Source organism: Halichoerus grypus, chromosome 11 (assembly GCF_964656455.1).
Source record: "Halichoerus grypus chromosome 11, mHalGry1.hap1.1, whole genome shotgun sequence".
NCBI lineage: Eukaryota > Metazoa > Chordata > Mammalia > Carnivora > Phocidae > Halichoerus > Halichoerus grypus.
Window position 1 is genome coordinate 80,445,728 of NC_135722.1, and position 20,020 is coordinate 80,465,747.

Genomic DNA, 20,020 nt, shown 5'->3' on the forward strand with positions numbered 1-20,020 from the left:
ATGTGGATTGTATATATGTGTTCAATATTTAAAATTTCACATAAGCATAAAAAATATTTATAATTCCATCACCCATAAAGATGTATGTACACAAGCATTTATTTAAATTTGTTTCTCATAGTAAAAATTTGGACACAATTAAATATCTGTCAAAGAGAAATTTGATAAATGAAGAAAGCTACAGCTATCCAATGGAATATTATGTTAAAATTTTTAAATGTATATTTTACATGAAAAATATTTATATTATATTATTAAATTAAATTTTTAGTTAGATATATGCATACTATGATTCCATGCTTATAAAATACATATTTAACATAAAAATAGTTGCATTATATTATTAAATTAAAAAGGTGGTTAATAAGAGTATGTACCACATGATCTCATGGTTGTGTTATGGGGTAAAGGTAAAGTGGTAAAGGCATAGACTTTGGGATCCATCAGTCTTCCTAGGTTCCTCCACTTAACTAGCTATGTTACATTGTGAGACTCTAAGCTCCAGTTTATTTATCTGTAAAATGAAGATAATCGTATTTACCTCATAAAATTTTGTGAATATTTAAGTAGATGATATATGCAGAGTCCTTACCATAGTACCTGAATGAATGATAGTGTTATTGTATGTAGATTATATTTTATATATGATTGATATTCCCTCTCTCTATTGCTCATACACACACACACACACACACACACACTCATAATACCTGAAGTAAGATTAACCAAAAGGTTTAACAAATATTGTCATCTCTGGGCAACGAGATTTCAGGGTTATTTTTGGTTTATTTGTTTTTGCTTAACTATATTTTCTATTGTTTTGATAAACAATTTTAATTATTTACAAAAATATATCTTTAAAATAAAATAAAAATTATACACAGAAACTATCATGATTATTTAGGTATGGGGTCATGAATGTTTGAACTAAGGCTGTGGCAATGGGAATGGAAAATAAGGGTAAAATGTGAAAGACACATTGCTTAGAAGTAAGTGAGTGTGAAAGGAAGGAACACGGATGATTCCAAGTACAGTGGAAACATTGAGTTGGGAAAGTGGAGACTGATTCAGAGTGGTAAAAATACTAGCTTTGGTTATGAATATATTGGTTTCATTGGATAACAGAGAACCAAAAGGAAATGTATACAACATGATTTGGCTGAGCATTAGAGATGGTGTCACACTGGAGATACAGACTCACAAATTTACAAACATATATAATGATATATATAATATTATATATATAATTTTTATATATCTCATAGTAGAGACCCAAGGGGAAAGATAACCTGAGCTTTGTGACCAAATTTTGAGACTGAGCCCAAGTTTATAGGAAGAAGAATCAGTGAAGGATGAACAAAGAGTAGAAATTCACAAAATGGTAATCCAAAGGGGGAAAAAAGTTCTGTACTCAAATAATAGGATGAGTTAAAAAATTAACATTTGAATGTGCAAAATGATGTAGATTTTTTCTAGTTTCTTTAAATAATCTTCCACTTAACTAAGTACGTGGGGAGGAACATGGATGAAAAGAACATTAACTTTCCTATTAACTGGATGTAACTCAGTCTCTTCAGATAAATGTTCTTTCAGACTTTTTTTTCCTCCCCATCCCTTCTTAACTTGGCATCCAGATATAGATTATGTGTAAGAGTGGGATTTACATGAAGTCTGAGACAGTTATACACATCTTTTCCCAACTCTGTGCTCAGTGATATCATGCTGATAGCTTACAGTCAGGCATTGGATATTTATACCATGGAGTTGTCACAAGCTGTAAGTCAGGACTTTTTTTGGGGAGGAGAGAGCTGGTTAAACATTTACCAGCACATCACTCTTTACATGCCTAATGGCAATGAACAAGAGAAGGTTGTCTTGCTATCTTCTGCATTCTCTGATCTCCTCAGAGATGTTTCTTGTCTGCCTGGTCACCGGTAGCCTGTTAATAACCACTGGTGTCTACAGGTGGTAAACACTAGACCTGGTCTCTTGGTTTAGTCAGGACCCAGGGGTCTTCCTTTGCTGACTCAGCCTCACCTCACTCTAATTAGTAGTAAAGATAACTCTGAAACCAGTTCTGTGTTTTTGATTAGACCTCTTCCTGGCTAGTATCCTCCCATGGCCTCTCAGGTGGGTCACTAGGTACCATGGCTTGCTTCACTCATCTTCAGCAGTAGGCCTATGGGCCTATCCAGCTATTTTTTATCTTCTCCCATAGGTCTTGTAAAAACATCTGGGACATTTCTATGCCATTTGAGAACTAAAAGAGGTTCAAAATTGCTAACTTAGACTCAATATCTGCCCAAATTCTCCACACCACCATTTTTACTCTAATGCCCGCCCTCCAGTTGGTGCAGTTAGTATAGTGATGTTCTCCCAGAGTTGTGACCCACAAAGTGTGCAAAAGACCCTTTGTTTTGACTTTTCCTCTCCAAAGATTTACCTAGCAATTCTCTGCCACAAGATCTTGATCTAAATGTGAAGCCATTGCACACATGTTCCTCTTCCCTTCAATTCTCTTCTTCCCATACTCCCCCATCTAGGAGACTCAGGTTTTCATCCTTAAGGCAAGGACTATTTCACATCATTTCTTTAGATCTCTCTACCTGTGGCATTTAGTAATCTCAACTTTCAACAAATCCTGCTGCTCAAAACTATTGCCTTTGTAGGGGCCAAAAGCAAATGTTACTTGACAGTCAGAACGGAGAAATGCTTTTATCATTCCAGTTCTCTTCACCTTTCTCCTGAAGCACCAAAACTCATTGCTTCAAAAGATGGAGACCCTGGAGCAACAATATTTAAAGGTATGGAAAAACATCTGGAAATATTTTTAATATTGTCTCATTGCATAAGTTTTGGAAATGAGCTACTAAACAAACAGATTTCTTTAATATACAATATTTTTAAGGTGGTTGTAAATTTCCAAGACAGGGCTATAATATGCAGCATTTCTCAAACTTATTTGATTAATGAAAAATTTTTAAAGATCACCTTGTGGAGAGGGAAAATGGCAGAGTAGGAAGATCCTAAGCTCACCTTGTCCCACACGTACAATTAGATAACACCCACATCAATATAAATAATCCAGAAAATGACCCAAAGACCAGCAGAATAGACTCTCCACAGCTAAGTGTAGAGGAGAGGCCACATAGAAGAGAGTAAGAAGGGTGGAAACAGAGTTAGGAGCTAAATGGACCCATAGGACTGTCCACAGGGGATAGGGACACTGCAGGTGTGAAGAGGGGAGAGAAACAGACCTTCACACCAGGCACCCAGGTCTGGGGAACCCACATGGGGAAGGCAGAATCCCCATAACATTTGGCTTTGAAAATCAGAGGGGCTTAATTTCATAATTCTTATAATCAGCATGACCTAGCACTTGGAACTTTAAAAATCAGTGGACTCAACACTCCCAGAGCCAGGGGGGTGAGAGGAAGCTGACTCTCCACCATTGAAGAGACAGCACAATAAACAGTCTCTCGGAGATACAGCATAGAAATATCAATTTGAAAAATGCCTGGGATTTATAGGAAGGTGATTTATATACTAATCTCAGATTGTGTGCTGGAGAAGCAAGGATCTTTGGGAGACTTCTTCAGGAACAAAGGAACTGACAGATACCATTTCCTTCCCCCATCCTCCAGGCTAGACACGGACAGCAGGAACCAGTTGTAATGCAAACGCTCTCCACCCAGCTTGGTAACTGCACACCCCACCCTCATGTTCCCTTGCAGATGCATACCCTCCAGCCAGGCCTCCCCACCCCCCAAGGTCTCCTCCCACAATAGACCCATGCAAAACTTGCTAATACCATACACAACATCCACACACTCTCCTGGGGATTTGCCCCCGCCACCCCTGTGGCAAGAGTTTTCTAAAGCAGTTCCAGGTCCCCCTCCCACAACAGACTGGCACAAACCATGCTAACACCATGCAACCTGCATCCACGTTCTCTTGCAGACCTGCTCCCTCCAATATGCCTATGGCAAGAGCCCATCCAAAGCAGTGCCATAGCCTGGCAGTGTACAAGCAGCTCCAACAGGGGCCTAGAACCACTCCAAAGGCACTCCCACCCCTGGGGTAGGGGGAGATAACCACAAACACCAGCCCCACTGTAGCCCCAGGAGTGGGCTGGGGGGCAGACATCTGGTCTGAATGCAGGCCCTACCCACCAATGAAAACTTCTCAGGGGACAACATGGGGAAAGTGCCCTGTAGTTTTGGTGCTACTTCATTTCTGGTAAACACCTGGTCTGACTCAACTCAAGCCCAAGGCGGCTCCAGACTAGCCCACTAACAACACAGATATCAAACACTGCCCACAACAGGCAAAAAGAGCCATTACAGATGACTGGACTGAAGGCAAAAGCAGCTCAGCCACAATAGTAGGGCACACACAACACAAACAGACACCCATGAAGCACCAAGTTCCGGTGAACAGGGGACATTGCACTATAAGGCACTACAGGACCTCTTCTTCAGAAGGCTACCACTTTCAAGAGCAAGAGATGTAGCTGATTTCCTAACACATAGAAACAGACACAGAGTTAGACAAAATGAGGGGACAGGAATATGTCCCAAATAAAGAACAGGATGAAATCACAGCAAGAAAGCTAAAAAAAAAAAAAAAAAAAAAATGGAAATAAGTAATATGCCTGATAGAAAATTTAAAGTCATGGTCATAAAGATACTCACTGGACTTGAGAAGAGTGAAGGACAACAGTAAGACCATCAACAAAGACTTAGAAAGCATTAAGAAGAACCGATCAGAGATAAGAACTCAATAACTGGGCGCCTGGGTGGCTCAGTTGGTTAAGCGACTGCCTTCGGCTCAGGTCATGATCCTGGAGTCCCTGGATCGAGTCCCGCATCGGGCTCCCTGCTCGGCAGGGAGTCTGCTTCTCCCTCTGACCCTCCCCCCTCTCATGTACTCGCTCTCTCTCAAATAAATAAATAAAATCTTTAAAAAAAAAAAAAAAAAAAAAAAAAAGAACTCAATAACTGAAATTAAAAATACACTAGATGAGATAAATAGTAGACAAGGAGAAGCAGAAGAATGGATCAGTGACCTGGAAGATAGAGTAATGTAAAGCAATCAAGCTGAACAGGAGAGAGAAAAAATAATAATAAAAAATGAAAATAGACTTAGGGAACTCAGCAACACCATAAAAGCATAATAACATTTATATTATAGAGATCCCAGAAGGAGAAGAGAGACAAAGGGGGCAGAAACTGTATTCAAAGAAATAATAGCTAAAAACTTCCCAAATTGGAGAAGGAAACAAGTATCCAGATTCAGGAGGCACAGCAGCCTCCAACTAGATCAGCCCAAAGCAGTCCACACCAAGACACATAGTAATTAAAATGGCAAAAGGTAATGATAAAGAGAGAATTTTAAAAGTAGCAAGAGAAAAGAAAACAGTTACATACAAAGGAAATCCCATAAAGCTACCAGCTGATTTTTCAACAGACACTTTGCAGACTGGAAGAAAGTGGCATGATATACTCAAAGTGCTAAAAGAAAAGAAATCTGCAAGATTTCTCCAAGAGTATTCTCTCCAGCAAGGCTACCATTCAGAATAGAAGGAGAGATAAAGAGTTTCCAAGACAGACAAAAGTTAAAGGAATTCATGACCACTAAATCAGTCTTCAAGAAATGTTAAAGAAAACTTTTTGATTGGAGAGGAAAGATCATAAGTAGGAGTACGAAAAGTAGGCATCACAAAAACAGTAAAATTAAGTATATCTATAAAAATCAGTCAAGGAATTCACAAAGTAAATGTAAAGTATGACACCATATACATAAAATATTGGAGGGAAGAGGAGTAAAGAATGGGTTCAAACTTAAGTGACCATCAACTTACTATAAACTGCTATATGTAGAAGATGTTATATACAAACTGAATGGTAACCACAAACCAAAATCCAGTAATAGAAATGGAAAAAATAAAAGGAAAGTAATTCAAGCATATCACTAAAGAAAGCCAACAAACCAGGAGAGAAAAGAGCAAGAGAAGAAAGAAACAGAGAAGAATTACAACCATAAAACCAATAACAAAATAATAATAATTACATACTTATCAATAATTACTCTGAATGTAAATGAACCAAATGCACCAATCAAAAGACAAAGTGTGACAGAATGGATAAAAAGCAAGACCTATGTATATGCTACCTACAAGAGGCTCATTTCAAAAGCAAAGACAATGCAGATTAAAAGTGAAGGGGCGGAAAATATTTATCATGCAACTGGAAGTGAAAAGAAAGCCAGGGTAGCCATACTTATCTAAGACAAAATAGACTTTAAAACAAATACTATAGCAACAGAAATAGAAAGACACTATATATCATAAAGGAAACAATCCAACAAGAAGATGTAATAATTGTAAGTGTTTATGCACCCATCATGGGAGCACCCAAATACATAAAACAACTAATAACAAACATAAAGGAAGTAATCAATAGTAATCAATAATAGGAGAGAACGTTAACCATCCACCTTACATCAATGGATAAATCATGGTGAAAAATGGAGAGCTTTTCCTGTAACATCAGGAACAAGACAAGAATGTCCACTTTCATCACTCTTATTCAACATAATAGTGGGACTCCTCGCCACAGCAATCAGACAACAAAAAGAAATAAAAGGCATCTAAATTGGTAAGGAAGAAATAAAACTTTCGCTATTTGCAGATGGCATAATACTATATAGAGAAAACCCTAAATACAACACCATAAAACGACAGAACTGATAAATGAATTCAGTAAGGTCACAGGATACAAAATCAATATACAGAGACTGTTTCATTTCTATACACTAATAATGCAGTAGCAGAAAGAGAAATTAAGAAATCAATCCCATTTACGATTGCATCAAAAAGGATAAAATACCTAGGAAAAACTTAATCAAGGAGGTGAAAGACGTGTACTCTGAAAACTATAAAACATTGATGAAAGAAATTGAAGATGACACAAACAAATGGAAAGATACTACATGATCATGGATTGGGACAATAAATATTGTTAAAATCTCCATACTACCCAAAGAGATCTACAGAAATGCAATCCTTATGAAGTCCCTAATTCAGTCCCTATGAAAATATCACAGCATTTTTCACAGAAGTAGAACAAATAATCCTAATTGGTATGGAACCACAAAAGACCCCAAATAGCCAAAGCAATCTTGAAAAAGAACAAACTGGAGGTGTCACAATCCCAGATTTCAAGATATACTACAAAGCTGTAGTAATCAAAACAGTATGGTACTGGCACAGAAATAGACACAGAGATCAATCCAGCAGGATAGAGAGCCCAGAAATAAACCCACACTTTTATGGTCAATTAATCTTTGACAAAAGAGGCAACAATATGCAATGGGAAAAAGACAGTCTAGTCTCTTCAACAAATGGTGCTAAGAAAACTGGACAGCTACATGCAAAAGAATGACACTGGACCACTTTCTTACACCATACACAAAATAAACTCAAAGTGGATTAAGGACCTAAGTGTGACACTAAAACCATAAAAATCTTAAAAGAGAGTTCTAACATCAGACATAGGAACATATTTCTAGATATGTGTCTGGAAGCAAGGTAAATAAAAGCAAAAATAAACTACTGAGACTTCATCAAAATAGAAAGCTTCTGCACAGTGAAGGAAACAATCAACAAAACTAAAAGGCAACCTGCTGAATGGGAGAAGATATTTTCAAATGACATATTTGATAAAGGGTTAGTGTCCAAAATATGTAAAGAACTTATACTATTCACCACCCCAAAAACAAATAATCCAATTTAAAAATGAGCAGAAGACATGAATAGACATTTGTCCAAAGAAGACATACAGATGGCCAACAGACACATGAAAAGATGCTTGACATCACTAATCATCGAGGAAATGAAAATCAAAACCATAATGAGATAGCATGTCAGAATGGCTAAAATCAAAAACACAAGAAACAACAAGTGTTGACAAGGATGTGGAGAAAAAGGAACTCTCATGTGTTGTTGGTAGGAATGCAAATTGGTGCAATCACTATGGACAGTATGGAGGTTCCCCAAAAAATTAAAAATAGAGTTACCCTATTATCCAGTCATTCCACCACTGGGTATTTACCCAAAAAATATGAAAACACTAATTCAAAAAGATACATACACCCCTGTGTTCATTGTGGCATTATTTACAACAGCTAAATTATGGAATCAGCCCATCAATAAATGAATGAATGTAAAATACACACATACACACCCACACAATGGAATGTTACTCAGAATGAAATCTTGCCATTTCCAACAACATGGATGGAGCTAAAGAGTATATTGTTAAGTGAAATAAGTCAGAAAGACAAATACCATATGATTTCACTCATACATGGAATTTTTAAAAAATGAGTAAAGGAAAAAGAAGAGAAAGACAAACCAAGAAACAGACACTTACTATAGAGAACAAACTGATGGTTACCAGAAGGGAGGTGGGTGGGGGGATGGGTATAATGCGTGATGGGGATTAAAGAGTACATTTCTCATAATGACCACTAAGTAATGTATAGTATTGTTGAGTCACCATATTGTACACCTGAAACTGATGTTAACTATACTGGAATTAAAATAAAAAACTTAATAAAATATATATATTTGTTAAAGAAATAAGTTCACATACATATAAAAAGAAGGAAAAATGAAGACATGGTATATATATATATATATATATATATATATATATATATATATATATAATGGAGTATTATTCAGCCATAAAAAAAGAATGAAATCTTGCATTTTCACAACATGAATGGAGCTAAAGAGTATAATATTAAGCAAAATAAGCCAGTCAGAGAAAGACAAATACCTTATGATTTCACTAATATGTACAATTTAAGAAGTGAAACAAAAGAGAAAAGAAAAAAAAAGAGAGAGAGAGAGAGATAAACCAAAAAACAGACTCTTAACTATAGAGAACAACTAATGGTTGCCAGAGGGGAGGTGGGTGGGGGGATTGGTGAAATGGGTGATGGAGATTAAAGAGTACACTTCTCATGATGAGCACTGAGTAATGCCCAGAATTGTGAATTACTATAATGTACAGTAATGTACAGAATTTTGAATCACTATATTGTATACCTGACACTAATATAACACTATATGTTAACTATACTGGAATTAAAATTTAAAAAAAAGATCACCTTGTAGAACTGATATTCTATGGAACAAATTTTTGGAAACACTGAGTTACTCAGGAGAACCAAACTAATATCCAGATAGAGAAGAGGGGAGAATTTTCTACAGGGAAAAATAGTTTATTCTCGGTAGCTTCCATTTGTATCCTCCTTTGCCTCAAAAACCAAAATTATTTAGAAGAGGTTAGCTGACACTGATTAAACAGATCCTCTAAGCAAATGATATATACATATATATATAATATATATATAATACATATATACACACACACACACATATGTATAGGCTATTACAATGTTAAGGGGTTTTAATAGCTGTATTATTGTTTTTTCTGACATAACGACTTAACAATTTAGTAAATTTTTCCTAAGAATATTAATAGTAACTTCACAGATTGAATATGTTAATAGAAATCTAAAAGTTCTTAGTTTAATCCTATTGAGTAATTTATGCAATGGGAAAATCTGAAAGAAGTCAGCTCTGTAAGGGATTAGACTATACTCTCTACTATATGTTTTATGAATTACCTTCCTGGAGCCAGGATCACTGTTTTGCATTCATCTTTTCTGACTTTCTTACTTGCTTATTCTTTTTTTTTTTTTAAGATTTTATTTATTTATTTATTTGTCAGAGAGAGAGAGATAGCACAAGCAGGGGGAGTAGCAGGCAGAGAGAGAAGAAGATTCCCCACTGAGCAAGGAGCCTGATGTGGGACTAGACCCCAGGACCCTGGGATCATGACCCCAGCTGAAGACAGACACTTAACGGACTAAGCCACCAGGAGTCCCTTTTACTTGCTTATTCTTATTGGTATCCACCACCCAATAAGCACTAGAAAGGGAGGCATTACATTGTTATTATGGCAGACTTTGAGTAACTGGAACTATTCTATTATCCTGCTGGCATTCAAATTAATCTACATAACTCCAAAAAGTGGTCAAACATGGTCACATAGATTCACTGGTTTAGTAGTGTGGTCATGATGTCCCCAAAGCCAAAGTCAGGGTGGTGCTTTCACTGAAATCCCAACCTTGCTATTCCACTGGGTCTCCCATTCACTTTAAGGAGAAACTTCAGAGCCACGGTGTCAGCTTTCCGGAGACCTTAGCTCTGTCGAATGTGTCAGACTGACCGGACGTGGTGCAGCTGCTTATCACCCAGTCTGTCCCCAGAGGGTTGCCCTGAAGAGATTATTCTGTCTGTATGCCCAACCTCACCCAAAAGGACATTTTAGGCAGGATTGCACAGCTTTCCAGGGACAAAGGGAAACCTTTTAATATGCAATGCATTCTTTGCATAAAATACTAATTTGTTTTTTAAAAGAGTCTTCTGGTACTCTATTGCTAGACATTCAAAAATATCAACAGAGTATCAGTAATTACTTAATTCTAATGCATCCATTGGCCGGCTGGGAAACACTAACCTGGTAGTCCGGCCCCATGATTTTTACACAGATCAAACAAATAGGACATAATATAGCATCAAAAATTTGTAAATACAGTATTTGTCTTTATCTGACTGACTTATTTTCCTTAGCATAATACACTTTAGCTCCATTCACATTGTTGTAAATGGCAAGATTTCACTCTTTTTTATGGCTTAATAATATTCCATTTTATATATATACCACTTCTTCTTTATCCTTTCATCAGTCGATGGACATTTGGGCTCTTTCCATAATTTGGCTATTGTTGATAATGCTGCTATATCATCAGGGTGCATGTACTCCTTCAAATCAGTATGTTTGTAACCTTTGGGTAAATATCTAGTAGTGCAATTGCTGGGTTATAGGGTAGTTCTACTTTTAATTTTTGAGGAACCTCCATACTCTTTTCCACAGTGGCTGCACCAATTTACATTCCCACCAACAGTGTAAGAGGGTTCCCCTTTCTCCACATCCTCACCAACACCTGTTGCTTCCTGTGTTATTAATTTTAGCCATTCTAACAGGTATGAGGTGATACCTCATTGTAGTTTTGATTTGTATTTCCCTAATAATGAGTGATGTTGAGCATCTTTTCATGTGTCTGTTAGCCATCTGGATGTCTTCTTTGGAAAAATGTCTATTCATGTCTTCTGACCATTTTTTAACTGGATTATTTGGTTTTTGAGTGTTGGGTTTGATAAATGCTTCATAGATTTTAGATACTAACCTTTTATGAGATATGTCATTTGCAAATATCTTCTTCCATTCTATAGGTTGCCTTTTAGTTTTGTTTATTGTTTCCTTCACTGTGCAGAAGCTTTTTATCTTGAAGTCCCAATACTTCATTTTTGCTTTTGTTTCCCTTGCCTCAAGAGACATGTCTAGTAAAAAGTTGCCACAACTAATGTCAAAGGCAACCTGTGTCTTTCTCTAGGATTTTGATGGTTTTTTCTGTCGCACATTTAGGTCGTCATACATTTTTAATTTATTTTTGTGTATGGTGTAAGAAAGTGATCTAGTTTTATTCTTCTGTGTGTTGCTGTCCAGTTTTCCCAACACCACTTGTTGAAGAGACTATCTTTTTCCCATTGAATATTCTTTCCTGTTTTGTCATAGATTAGTTGACCATGTAGTTATGGGTCCATTTCTGAGTTTTCTATTCTGTTCCATTGATCTTTGTGTCGGTTTTTGTGCCAGTATTGTACTGTTGGTGACTACAGCTTTGTAATATAACTTGAAGTCCAGAATTGTGATGCCTCCAGTTTTGTTTTGTTTTGTTTTGTTTCTTTTTCAAGATAGCCTTGGCTATTCAGGGTCTTTTGTGATTCCATACAAATTTTAGGATTGTTTCTTCTAGCTCTGTGAAAAATGTTGGTGGTATTTTGATAGGGACAGCATATGATTTCACTCTTATATGGAATTTAAGGAACAAAATGGATAAACATAGGGGGAAAGATAGAGAGAGACACAAACCATAAAACAGACTCTTAACTATACAGAACAAACTTAGGGTTGCTGAAGGGGAGGTGGGCCAGGGAATGGGCTAAATGAGTGATGGGTATTAAGGAGGGCACTTGTGATGAGCACTGGGTGTTATATATAAATGATAAATCACTAAATTCTACTCCTGAAATTAATATTACACTCTATGTTAACTAACTAGAATTTAAATAAAAACTTAAACAAAAAAGCAAACAAAAGATTTGTAGACATGCATGACTATGCAAATGTTATATAGATATGTGTATTTAAATGCTTGTCTAGTTCTTTAGAGTTTACAAATCTCTAGCTCAATGACATTATATTCCATAAAAAAGAAGGAAGCTAGTCAATCCAGAACATACAGAGGACCCTGAGAATAATATTGCCATACAAAATGTAACCTAGGCAAGATATTCTGTCATATATGCACTACTATGTTTCAAAAGTATGGGTAATATCATCATGACAAGAAAGTATAAATTTATTTAAAAGCATTGTTGCTATCAAGTAGTTTGTGTTCATTATGTATTTTTTCAGTCAAGATACTTAAAATGCAACTATTTTGTGAAGAATTCATGAAAAGTTTTCACATGAGAAGTCATAAAATGATAAAATTAAAGGTGATTTCAATTTTCTTCTTATCACTTGTCTTTATTTTCTAATTTTTCTAAAATAAGCACAGGATACTCTTGTTATAAGGAGAGAACTTTTTATTTAAAAAAATTGGAAGCCAATACAATAGGTGTCAGAACTTAAATAATGAAGTACTTTAGGGGCAAGGACTGTTTGGTTTGAAGGTTTTTGGAGCAGATGGCCCAGCCTGGAAAATAGATCACCAAAATATAGGGAGTTAGTAAGGCTTGAGAAGAATTTCGAAGGGAGGGGAAAACTAAGCAACTGGAGAAGGGAGAAGAGAATGTTTTCAGTAGATGAAGCAGCATGAAAAATGGCAGGGAGATGGGGTTCTGCCTGACAGGCCAAGGAATCACTGTGAAAATCGGCAGCACACATTGTTTCCATAGGAAGATAAAGATACACTGATTAAGAATGATCAGACTCAGTCATCATGAATGCATACTGAACAAAGCCATAAGGGAATGGAGGGTTGCTAGAGATATCACCAAATGGTGACATATATGCTAATTAGAAAGCCAATGGGATAATAAAAGACAAAAAAAGAGAGAGAGAGAGAGAACAGCTCTAGCTAGGATGCTGTTTCTCATTTGTGAGAGGTGAGGTAGATAATTACCCACATGATTTAACCGGTCACCTTTGGGCTAAATTATAGAGCCTCTTGTTCTGCTTTAGGACTTTTACTGCCTTGACCCCCATACTCTCCAATCCCTTCACGTCTCCAGGGTGCCTGTCTCCACTCACCTCAGCACTAAATTAAACACTCCTGGCAATCACCCAGACCCTCCTTTTTCTAGAACGCCACTGCCGGCATTTTCACCCACCTGGAGCAGCACAATTCCAAGAGCTCTCTGAAGAGTGGAACGAGCAGTCTGGAGAACAGAAGCCAGGAAGGTGTTCCAAGCCGGTGGCCCAGCCTGGAAAACAGATCAGGAGAGGAAGAGGATATGACCGTGTCTCATACAATAAACTTTGAGCAGATACTCTGAAAGAGAGCCAACTTTTCATTAGTGGTGGAGGTGGAGGTGAATATGGAGGTGGGGGTAGGTATAAGATGAATCATTTAAAACCAGCAGTTGCCATTAAACCACCAAATAAAGTTAAATGATATGAATTTCATATCACTTCTTTTTTGTCTTTATTCTTTTACTCATTTATGCATTCAGAGGGCATTTATTGAATATTAAATGTCACCTACAGAACACAAACTAGTAGCTAGCCACAGGAACGGCTAATTAGAGAAATGCCTGGAAATAGTATTCCTAAGTGAATTTATTTGTTAATGCCTATTCCTTTCTCTACAATGGCAGCCTTAATAAATTGTAAACATACGTGTTAGGTTCTCTCATATACCAAAAGATTGCATCTCTGTTTGGATGAATAAAGGGTGTAATGAACATTAAAAAATAAAATGTGCCTCCACAGATTGGCCACATATAGTGATAAAGTTATGCACTAGTCAGGTTTATAGTCCCAGGCAAATCACATTCTACGTGATAGAGTTAGGAAGTGCACAGCCTGCAGGATAAACCATGGGGGAACTTTCTGCAAGACAAAGTGGATATCTTGATGAATCAAAAAGATTCAAATTAAAGTTAAAAAAAAAAAAGAGGAACAAAGTACTGGACTCCATACTTCTTTATGAAAGAGAGCAAATCTTTTTTTATTTGCTTAAGTGTCTTGCATGTGGTAAGTCTTTGGATGTTGGTTAAATAAACCAAAGAAGCCATATACCAAATGCATTTCATTACATAAGTCCCAAGGAAGTCGGGTGCAAGCAAAAGCAAGAAGGTGGGAGAACACCAAACTGACCAAAATTAAGTTTCTGCTATTAGAGAGAATGGTTCTTGCAATAAAAAAGTGAAGTTGAATTTCTTGCCTCCTGATATTTAGGAATGAGATTTATAACTGCTACAAGATATTCATATATATCTTTTCATTCACTCTTTTCAGTTACCCTGTGAGGGAAATATAGCAGATATTATTACTACAGAAGAAAAAACTGAGATTCAAATATTTATATCTAGAATTTTTGCCCATTTTCCTCTAGCTATTTCCCGTTTTTGTCCTATTCTCCTCATCTGCTTCCTCTAGGAGCCCAGCCTTGAGGGTATAGTTTTCTTTTGTGAATGTATGATTTTTTTTCTCCACAGCCCATGTTCTCAGTTTCACCTCCTGGATCTCTGAAAAAGGAAGGTGTTCTGTTTTGTTTACTTTGTTTTGGCTTGGTTCCAAGGGTTGTCCTGCTGTAAGCAGGAAGGCTTGGCTATGAAACATTTTGAAATGTCAGTGTCATGGCCCAAAAGGAAGGGACCAGTGTTGGATATGCAGTAAGCATAACTATAGGGTACAATGAGACATGGGGAGCTTCTCCTTGGTTCTGTCTGCTATCTGTATCCATGGGGATTTATTCTGGGGACCAGACCACAGCAGCAGACATCTCTAGGCAGTGGACCAGTTGAAGTCATACCAGCTGCAACATCAGAGTTTAAAAGATCCATTTCTTGGAAGCAGGACCCCAGCTAGAACCAGGGAATATACAGATTAGGATCCAGCAGGCAAATAAGAGAACTGCTTTGAGCTTAGCATCCTGCCAAGTCCTCAGAGAAGTGAGCTGATTCTTAGGACAATGTTGTAGTCCAAGCAGGGATAAGGTACTCAGCAAGGAACCAAGTAGCCTAGACTAGATCCTCACGATGAGCACTTGGGGCTAAGTGTTACTGATACATGACACTGGTCTCTTAATAGCAGAAGTCAAATTTCAAAATGAAAAAGAGTGGCCAAAACACACAGAAAACAAAACAAAACATAAACACCATTGAGACAATGGGGGGTCAAAAGTGGGAAGAGTATATATGAACCACATCTTCTTTATCCATTTATCTGCTGAAGGACATCTCGGTCCCTTCCAGTTTGGCTATTGACATTGCTGCTATGGTTCATATATACAATGGAATATTACTCAGCCATCAGAAAGGATGAATACCCACCATTTGCATCAACATGGATGGAACTGGAGGGGATTATGTTAAGTGAAATAAGTCAAGCAGAGAAAGATAATTATCATACGGTTTCACTCATATGTGGAACATAAGGAATAGAATGGGGGACCACAGGGGAAGGGAGGGAAAACTGAATGGAATGAAATCAGAGAGGGAAACAAACCATGAGAGACTCTGGACTCTGGGAAACAAACTGAGGGTTACAGAAGGGAGGAGGGTGGGAGGATGGGGTAACTGGGTGATGAATGTAAGGAGCACGTGTTGTGATGAGCACTGGGTGTTAGACACAATTGATGAATCATTGAACACTACATCAAAAACTAATGATGTACTGTATGGGGGCTAACAATATAATAATAAAAAAATGAAATAAAATAAAGAGGAGCCCAACGAGGGATGGCAGCAGGAGTTCAGGTGAAAGGTGGATCTTCTACTACCTCGGGAGCAACAACAATAAGGGTAGCAATCATTGGACCCCTGAAAAGAGTCTTGTAATTACAAACTCATTGTTGACCTTGGCCAGTGATGAAGTAGAAGATGTATTGCTGAAGGCTGAAGATTAAATGGCTCAAAGCCCATACCATTTGTTCAACCCTGGGTCTCTTCTAGTCTTTCAAGGATTCTGGGAGTGGCTTACATGTTTCCTACTAACCTTTGGTTCTGAGTACCTGCTTGGGTTGAAGAGTTCAATTTATAGATCTTTTAATGATTCTCTGCACACTATCACGCTGAACTAAACTTCCAATTCTCAAAAAATTCTTGTTTACCGTTCTATAAAGAGGTAAACAGTTCCGTTTAAATGGTGTGCTTCCTTACTATGGTAAGCAATAAACTCAGCTTTGTCTTATCAACAGGTTGTGTTAGTGATATTTCAGGACACAGAATTTGACCTCACTAACCCAGCCATAGAACTCAGATCTTTTTCTTTTATTCACATGCACATTTCACTAATATGTAGCATTTATGTGAATAGTTGACATCACTAGGTTTGTGTTTTATTTTGTATTATTGCTCAGATACCTCCCAACTGAAAAGCCTTTGATTCCCCACTTATCCTGAATTCTTGAAGACAAACTTCCCCCTTATACTCAAATTTGATTACCAAAAGCAAAGCAATGTCACTCTCCAACCCCTCTCCACGAGCACAACCACTATCAGCTATCTCAAGGTCTACATTTGCAAATCCAGGGAACTATTTAAAAAGAGCCCTGCCAAACAACTGACCTTTAGCAGTCCAGATAATATGTCAAGGGTCTTGAAATTTCTGTCCTGAGCTTCCTTACAAGGGAAAATGATAGCATAGATGTTTATTTTCTCACTCATATCTACCAAATTCACTGAAGGTCCTTAATCACAAGTGGTTACAAGTCATTCTAGGCTTTAAATTATGAATTTAATATTTTTTGTGTTATGCTACTTAGTATAACTGCTCTAATGGAGTGTGTACAAGCTCAAAGAAGCATAAAAGAAATTATGCAAGTTGGCTTGTCTGGAAAAGCATCCAGAGGAGCTGAGATGTGAAAAATGAATTAGCCATTTGTAGCAGAGGCAACAGCAGGTCAAAGAAATAGAGATTGAAGTGATAATAATAATTTTTAATACTTAACTGAGCACTCCAAGCATCAGCCCTGTTGAACTACTATGGGAGGTCAGTATTATTTTATCATTCTCATCTTACAGATGGGAAAATTGAGGAACAAAGGTATTTTGCACTAGTTCAAGATCACATATGAAATTTCTAGAATCTGGAATTCAATTCCAAGCAATGAGGTCCACACACTAAATCACAATGCAGTGCTTCCTCCTACTGAAAGAACATGATGAGATTAAAAAATAAGGGATTGCCAAGGGGCTAGAGCATGAAGCACAAGAGAAGTGGGGGAGATGAGGCTGTATAGGACGTTTCCCTTTCCTCTTTGGGATTTTGTTATTTATGAGCTTCTTATATTTTTCCTTGTGATCCTTCTCAGTTGTTTCAGAAAAAAGAAAAGAGCACAGTTCAGGAATGTTATTTAATGCTAGTGTGGGGAAAGGTTCCTGTACAAGCCCGGATCAGGCAGAAAGCTGCGTGATGTAGGAGAATGGCTGGACTGTGAGTTAGAAGACTCAATACTGAGGCACAAAGCAAGCTTTGTTACTTGGGTGGATCTCTTAACTCTGGCCTGCAGTTTCCTCACAAAAAGTTAGGATTGGAACTCAGTGGTATCTTAAATCCCTTCAAGTTCCATGTCCTTAACTGAAACTGATATAGAAATGTAAAAATGGATGGAAATTAAGATGGACACACTAATGCTTCAAAAGGCTTGACTTAAAAGTGAACAAATTTTTCTCTTCCTCATTCTTGAAGCCTGCCCCTCCCCCTCCCCTTCACTTGTTTTTCTGTAGAATCCTTTGTTCCAGGAACTCAGTATCTATGTTGATACTTAGAGACTTGGATGGCCGGAGACAGCGCTAGTCATGAGACAGCCTTGAAGACATGACCGACACAGCGGGCAGCACATTCCAGATTCCTATTGAAACTGCCCAGATCCTGTATTTTTCTATAAAAACCCTCAGCTTTTACCCTGGGTGGGCTTGTAGTCTTGGAGGCATTAGCTTGCTGCAGCCTCCTTTGCCTGGAAAAGTAATAAACTATCTTCCTTCTTTGGACCCAAACTCCGTCTTCGTGTTACGTATTTCGGCTCCAGAGCACGAGGTCAGTTTTTGAGACACCATTGCCTCCTACCAGCTTGCACTTGGACCTCTTTGCCTGCCTGCTACCAGCTGAGTTTCCCATGTTTGTTCTTTCCTATTCTCCTCTCCCTCTGCTTTATCCCATCTGCTATCTCCCACTGTTCTGGCACCATCTGTTATTTTCATATGTCCTGATAGCTCAAGAATGTGTTTTTACATGGGAAATTTCTTCTATATGGGATTAGGCTCTTCATAAGAAAGACACTTGATTAATTAAAAAATTATAAATGTATTCTTCCATCGTGGTCATTTTCTGTCCTTGAATCTCAATTTTTCTTCTTTATAGTGTTTATGGAATTAGAAATAAATATATGTATTAATAAGTTTAGACATTATACATAAGCAAAAACAAATTGCATATATCTTTCTAGACTCATATACGTTGTTAACTATCTTTTGTTTTCAAATTTCAGTTCCTGAGAAATTTGTTAAAATTCCAGTGTTAATTGTAAGCAGAGTTGCTTCTGAGAAGATACAAGGATTAAAAAGAAAAAGCAAACAAACAGGTAGAAGAAATGCACAAAATCTTGAATAAATTTTTTTTCCAAAGAGAATGGATCAATTTTTTATCTTAGAAACTCATGCCTTACTTTATGCCATATTTATTCTATTCTTGTAAAAAAATAAAACCGTGCAGTAATTATGCATGAATACCTTGTACCACTTCCAAGAAATGCAAAGTACAGTATAGATATGATCTCATTACATTTCATCATAACCTTATGGAGCCTGTGTATACAAATGCTGTTCTCCCCACTTTACAAGTCTGTTACTAAGCTAATAGTCACCAAACCTGTTCATGGCCTAACATTTTATACAATTTGGGATTAGAAAGAAGCTAAAATTCTATTCTCTCTATTGCTAACCTAACTATATGTTATCACTCTTTTGAGGAAAATAAACTCAGGGGAACTGCAAGACAAGGAACAGATCACAGAAACATTCCAATTTTATTCCTGTCTCGTGGAATACAAGCAAACTATGAATGTAAATGTCAGTAAAACATTCCTAGGTCCTTAGATGAGAGGTGTTAAATAAACACGTTTTTAACTGAGCATGGAAAAAAATGTGTTTACTTACAAACTGTCTATACAATTCTGACCACTTTCCAAGAAGCAGGCTCCCTTCATCACCACAAGGCTTTCTCCAGAGCCTGTCTGCTCTTGTTTTTCAGCTTTCTTGACATGTGACCCACTCTTTGAAAGGTTGTTTGTTTATGCTGTGATGCACCATTAACTTTCCCACTGCAAAGACTGCCTCTGCTCTCATGTGAATCAGAGATTGTTGAACTGCCCCTGACCCAGAAGTCCACACATTGCCCCTGCCCCAACATCTCCCTAATAGAACATTCGCCCTTTTTTCTTCTTTGAATTTCTATTTTGCCTTCTCCCCCGTGCTCTTTCTTTATTCCCAAACTTCTCAAGAGCTTCTGTCCCAGGTTTATCCACTTTTAATCATATCAAGAAACCACCCCTCTTCTCACCTGTTTAAAGAAGGGAAGTTCAAGTCTCCCCAGACTCTTGTACTTGTCTCACCTTTCCAGTCTCTCCCAAACTCCTAAACAAAAAA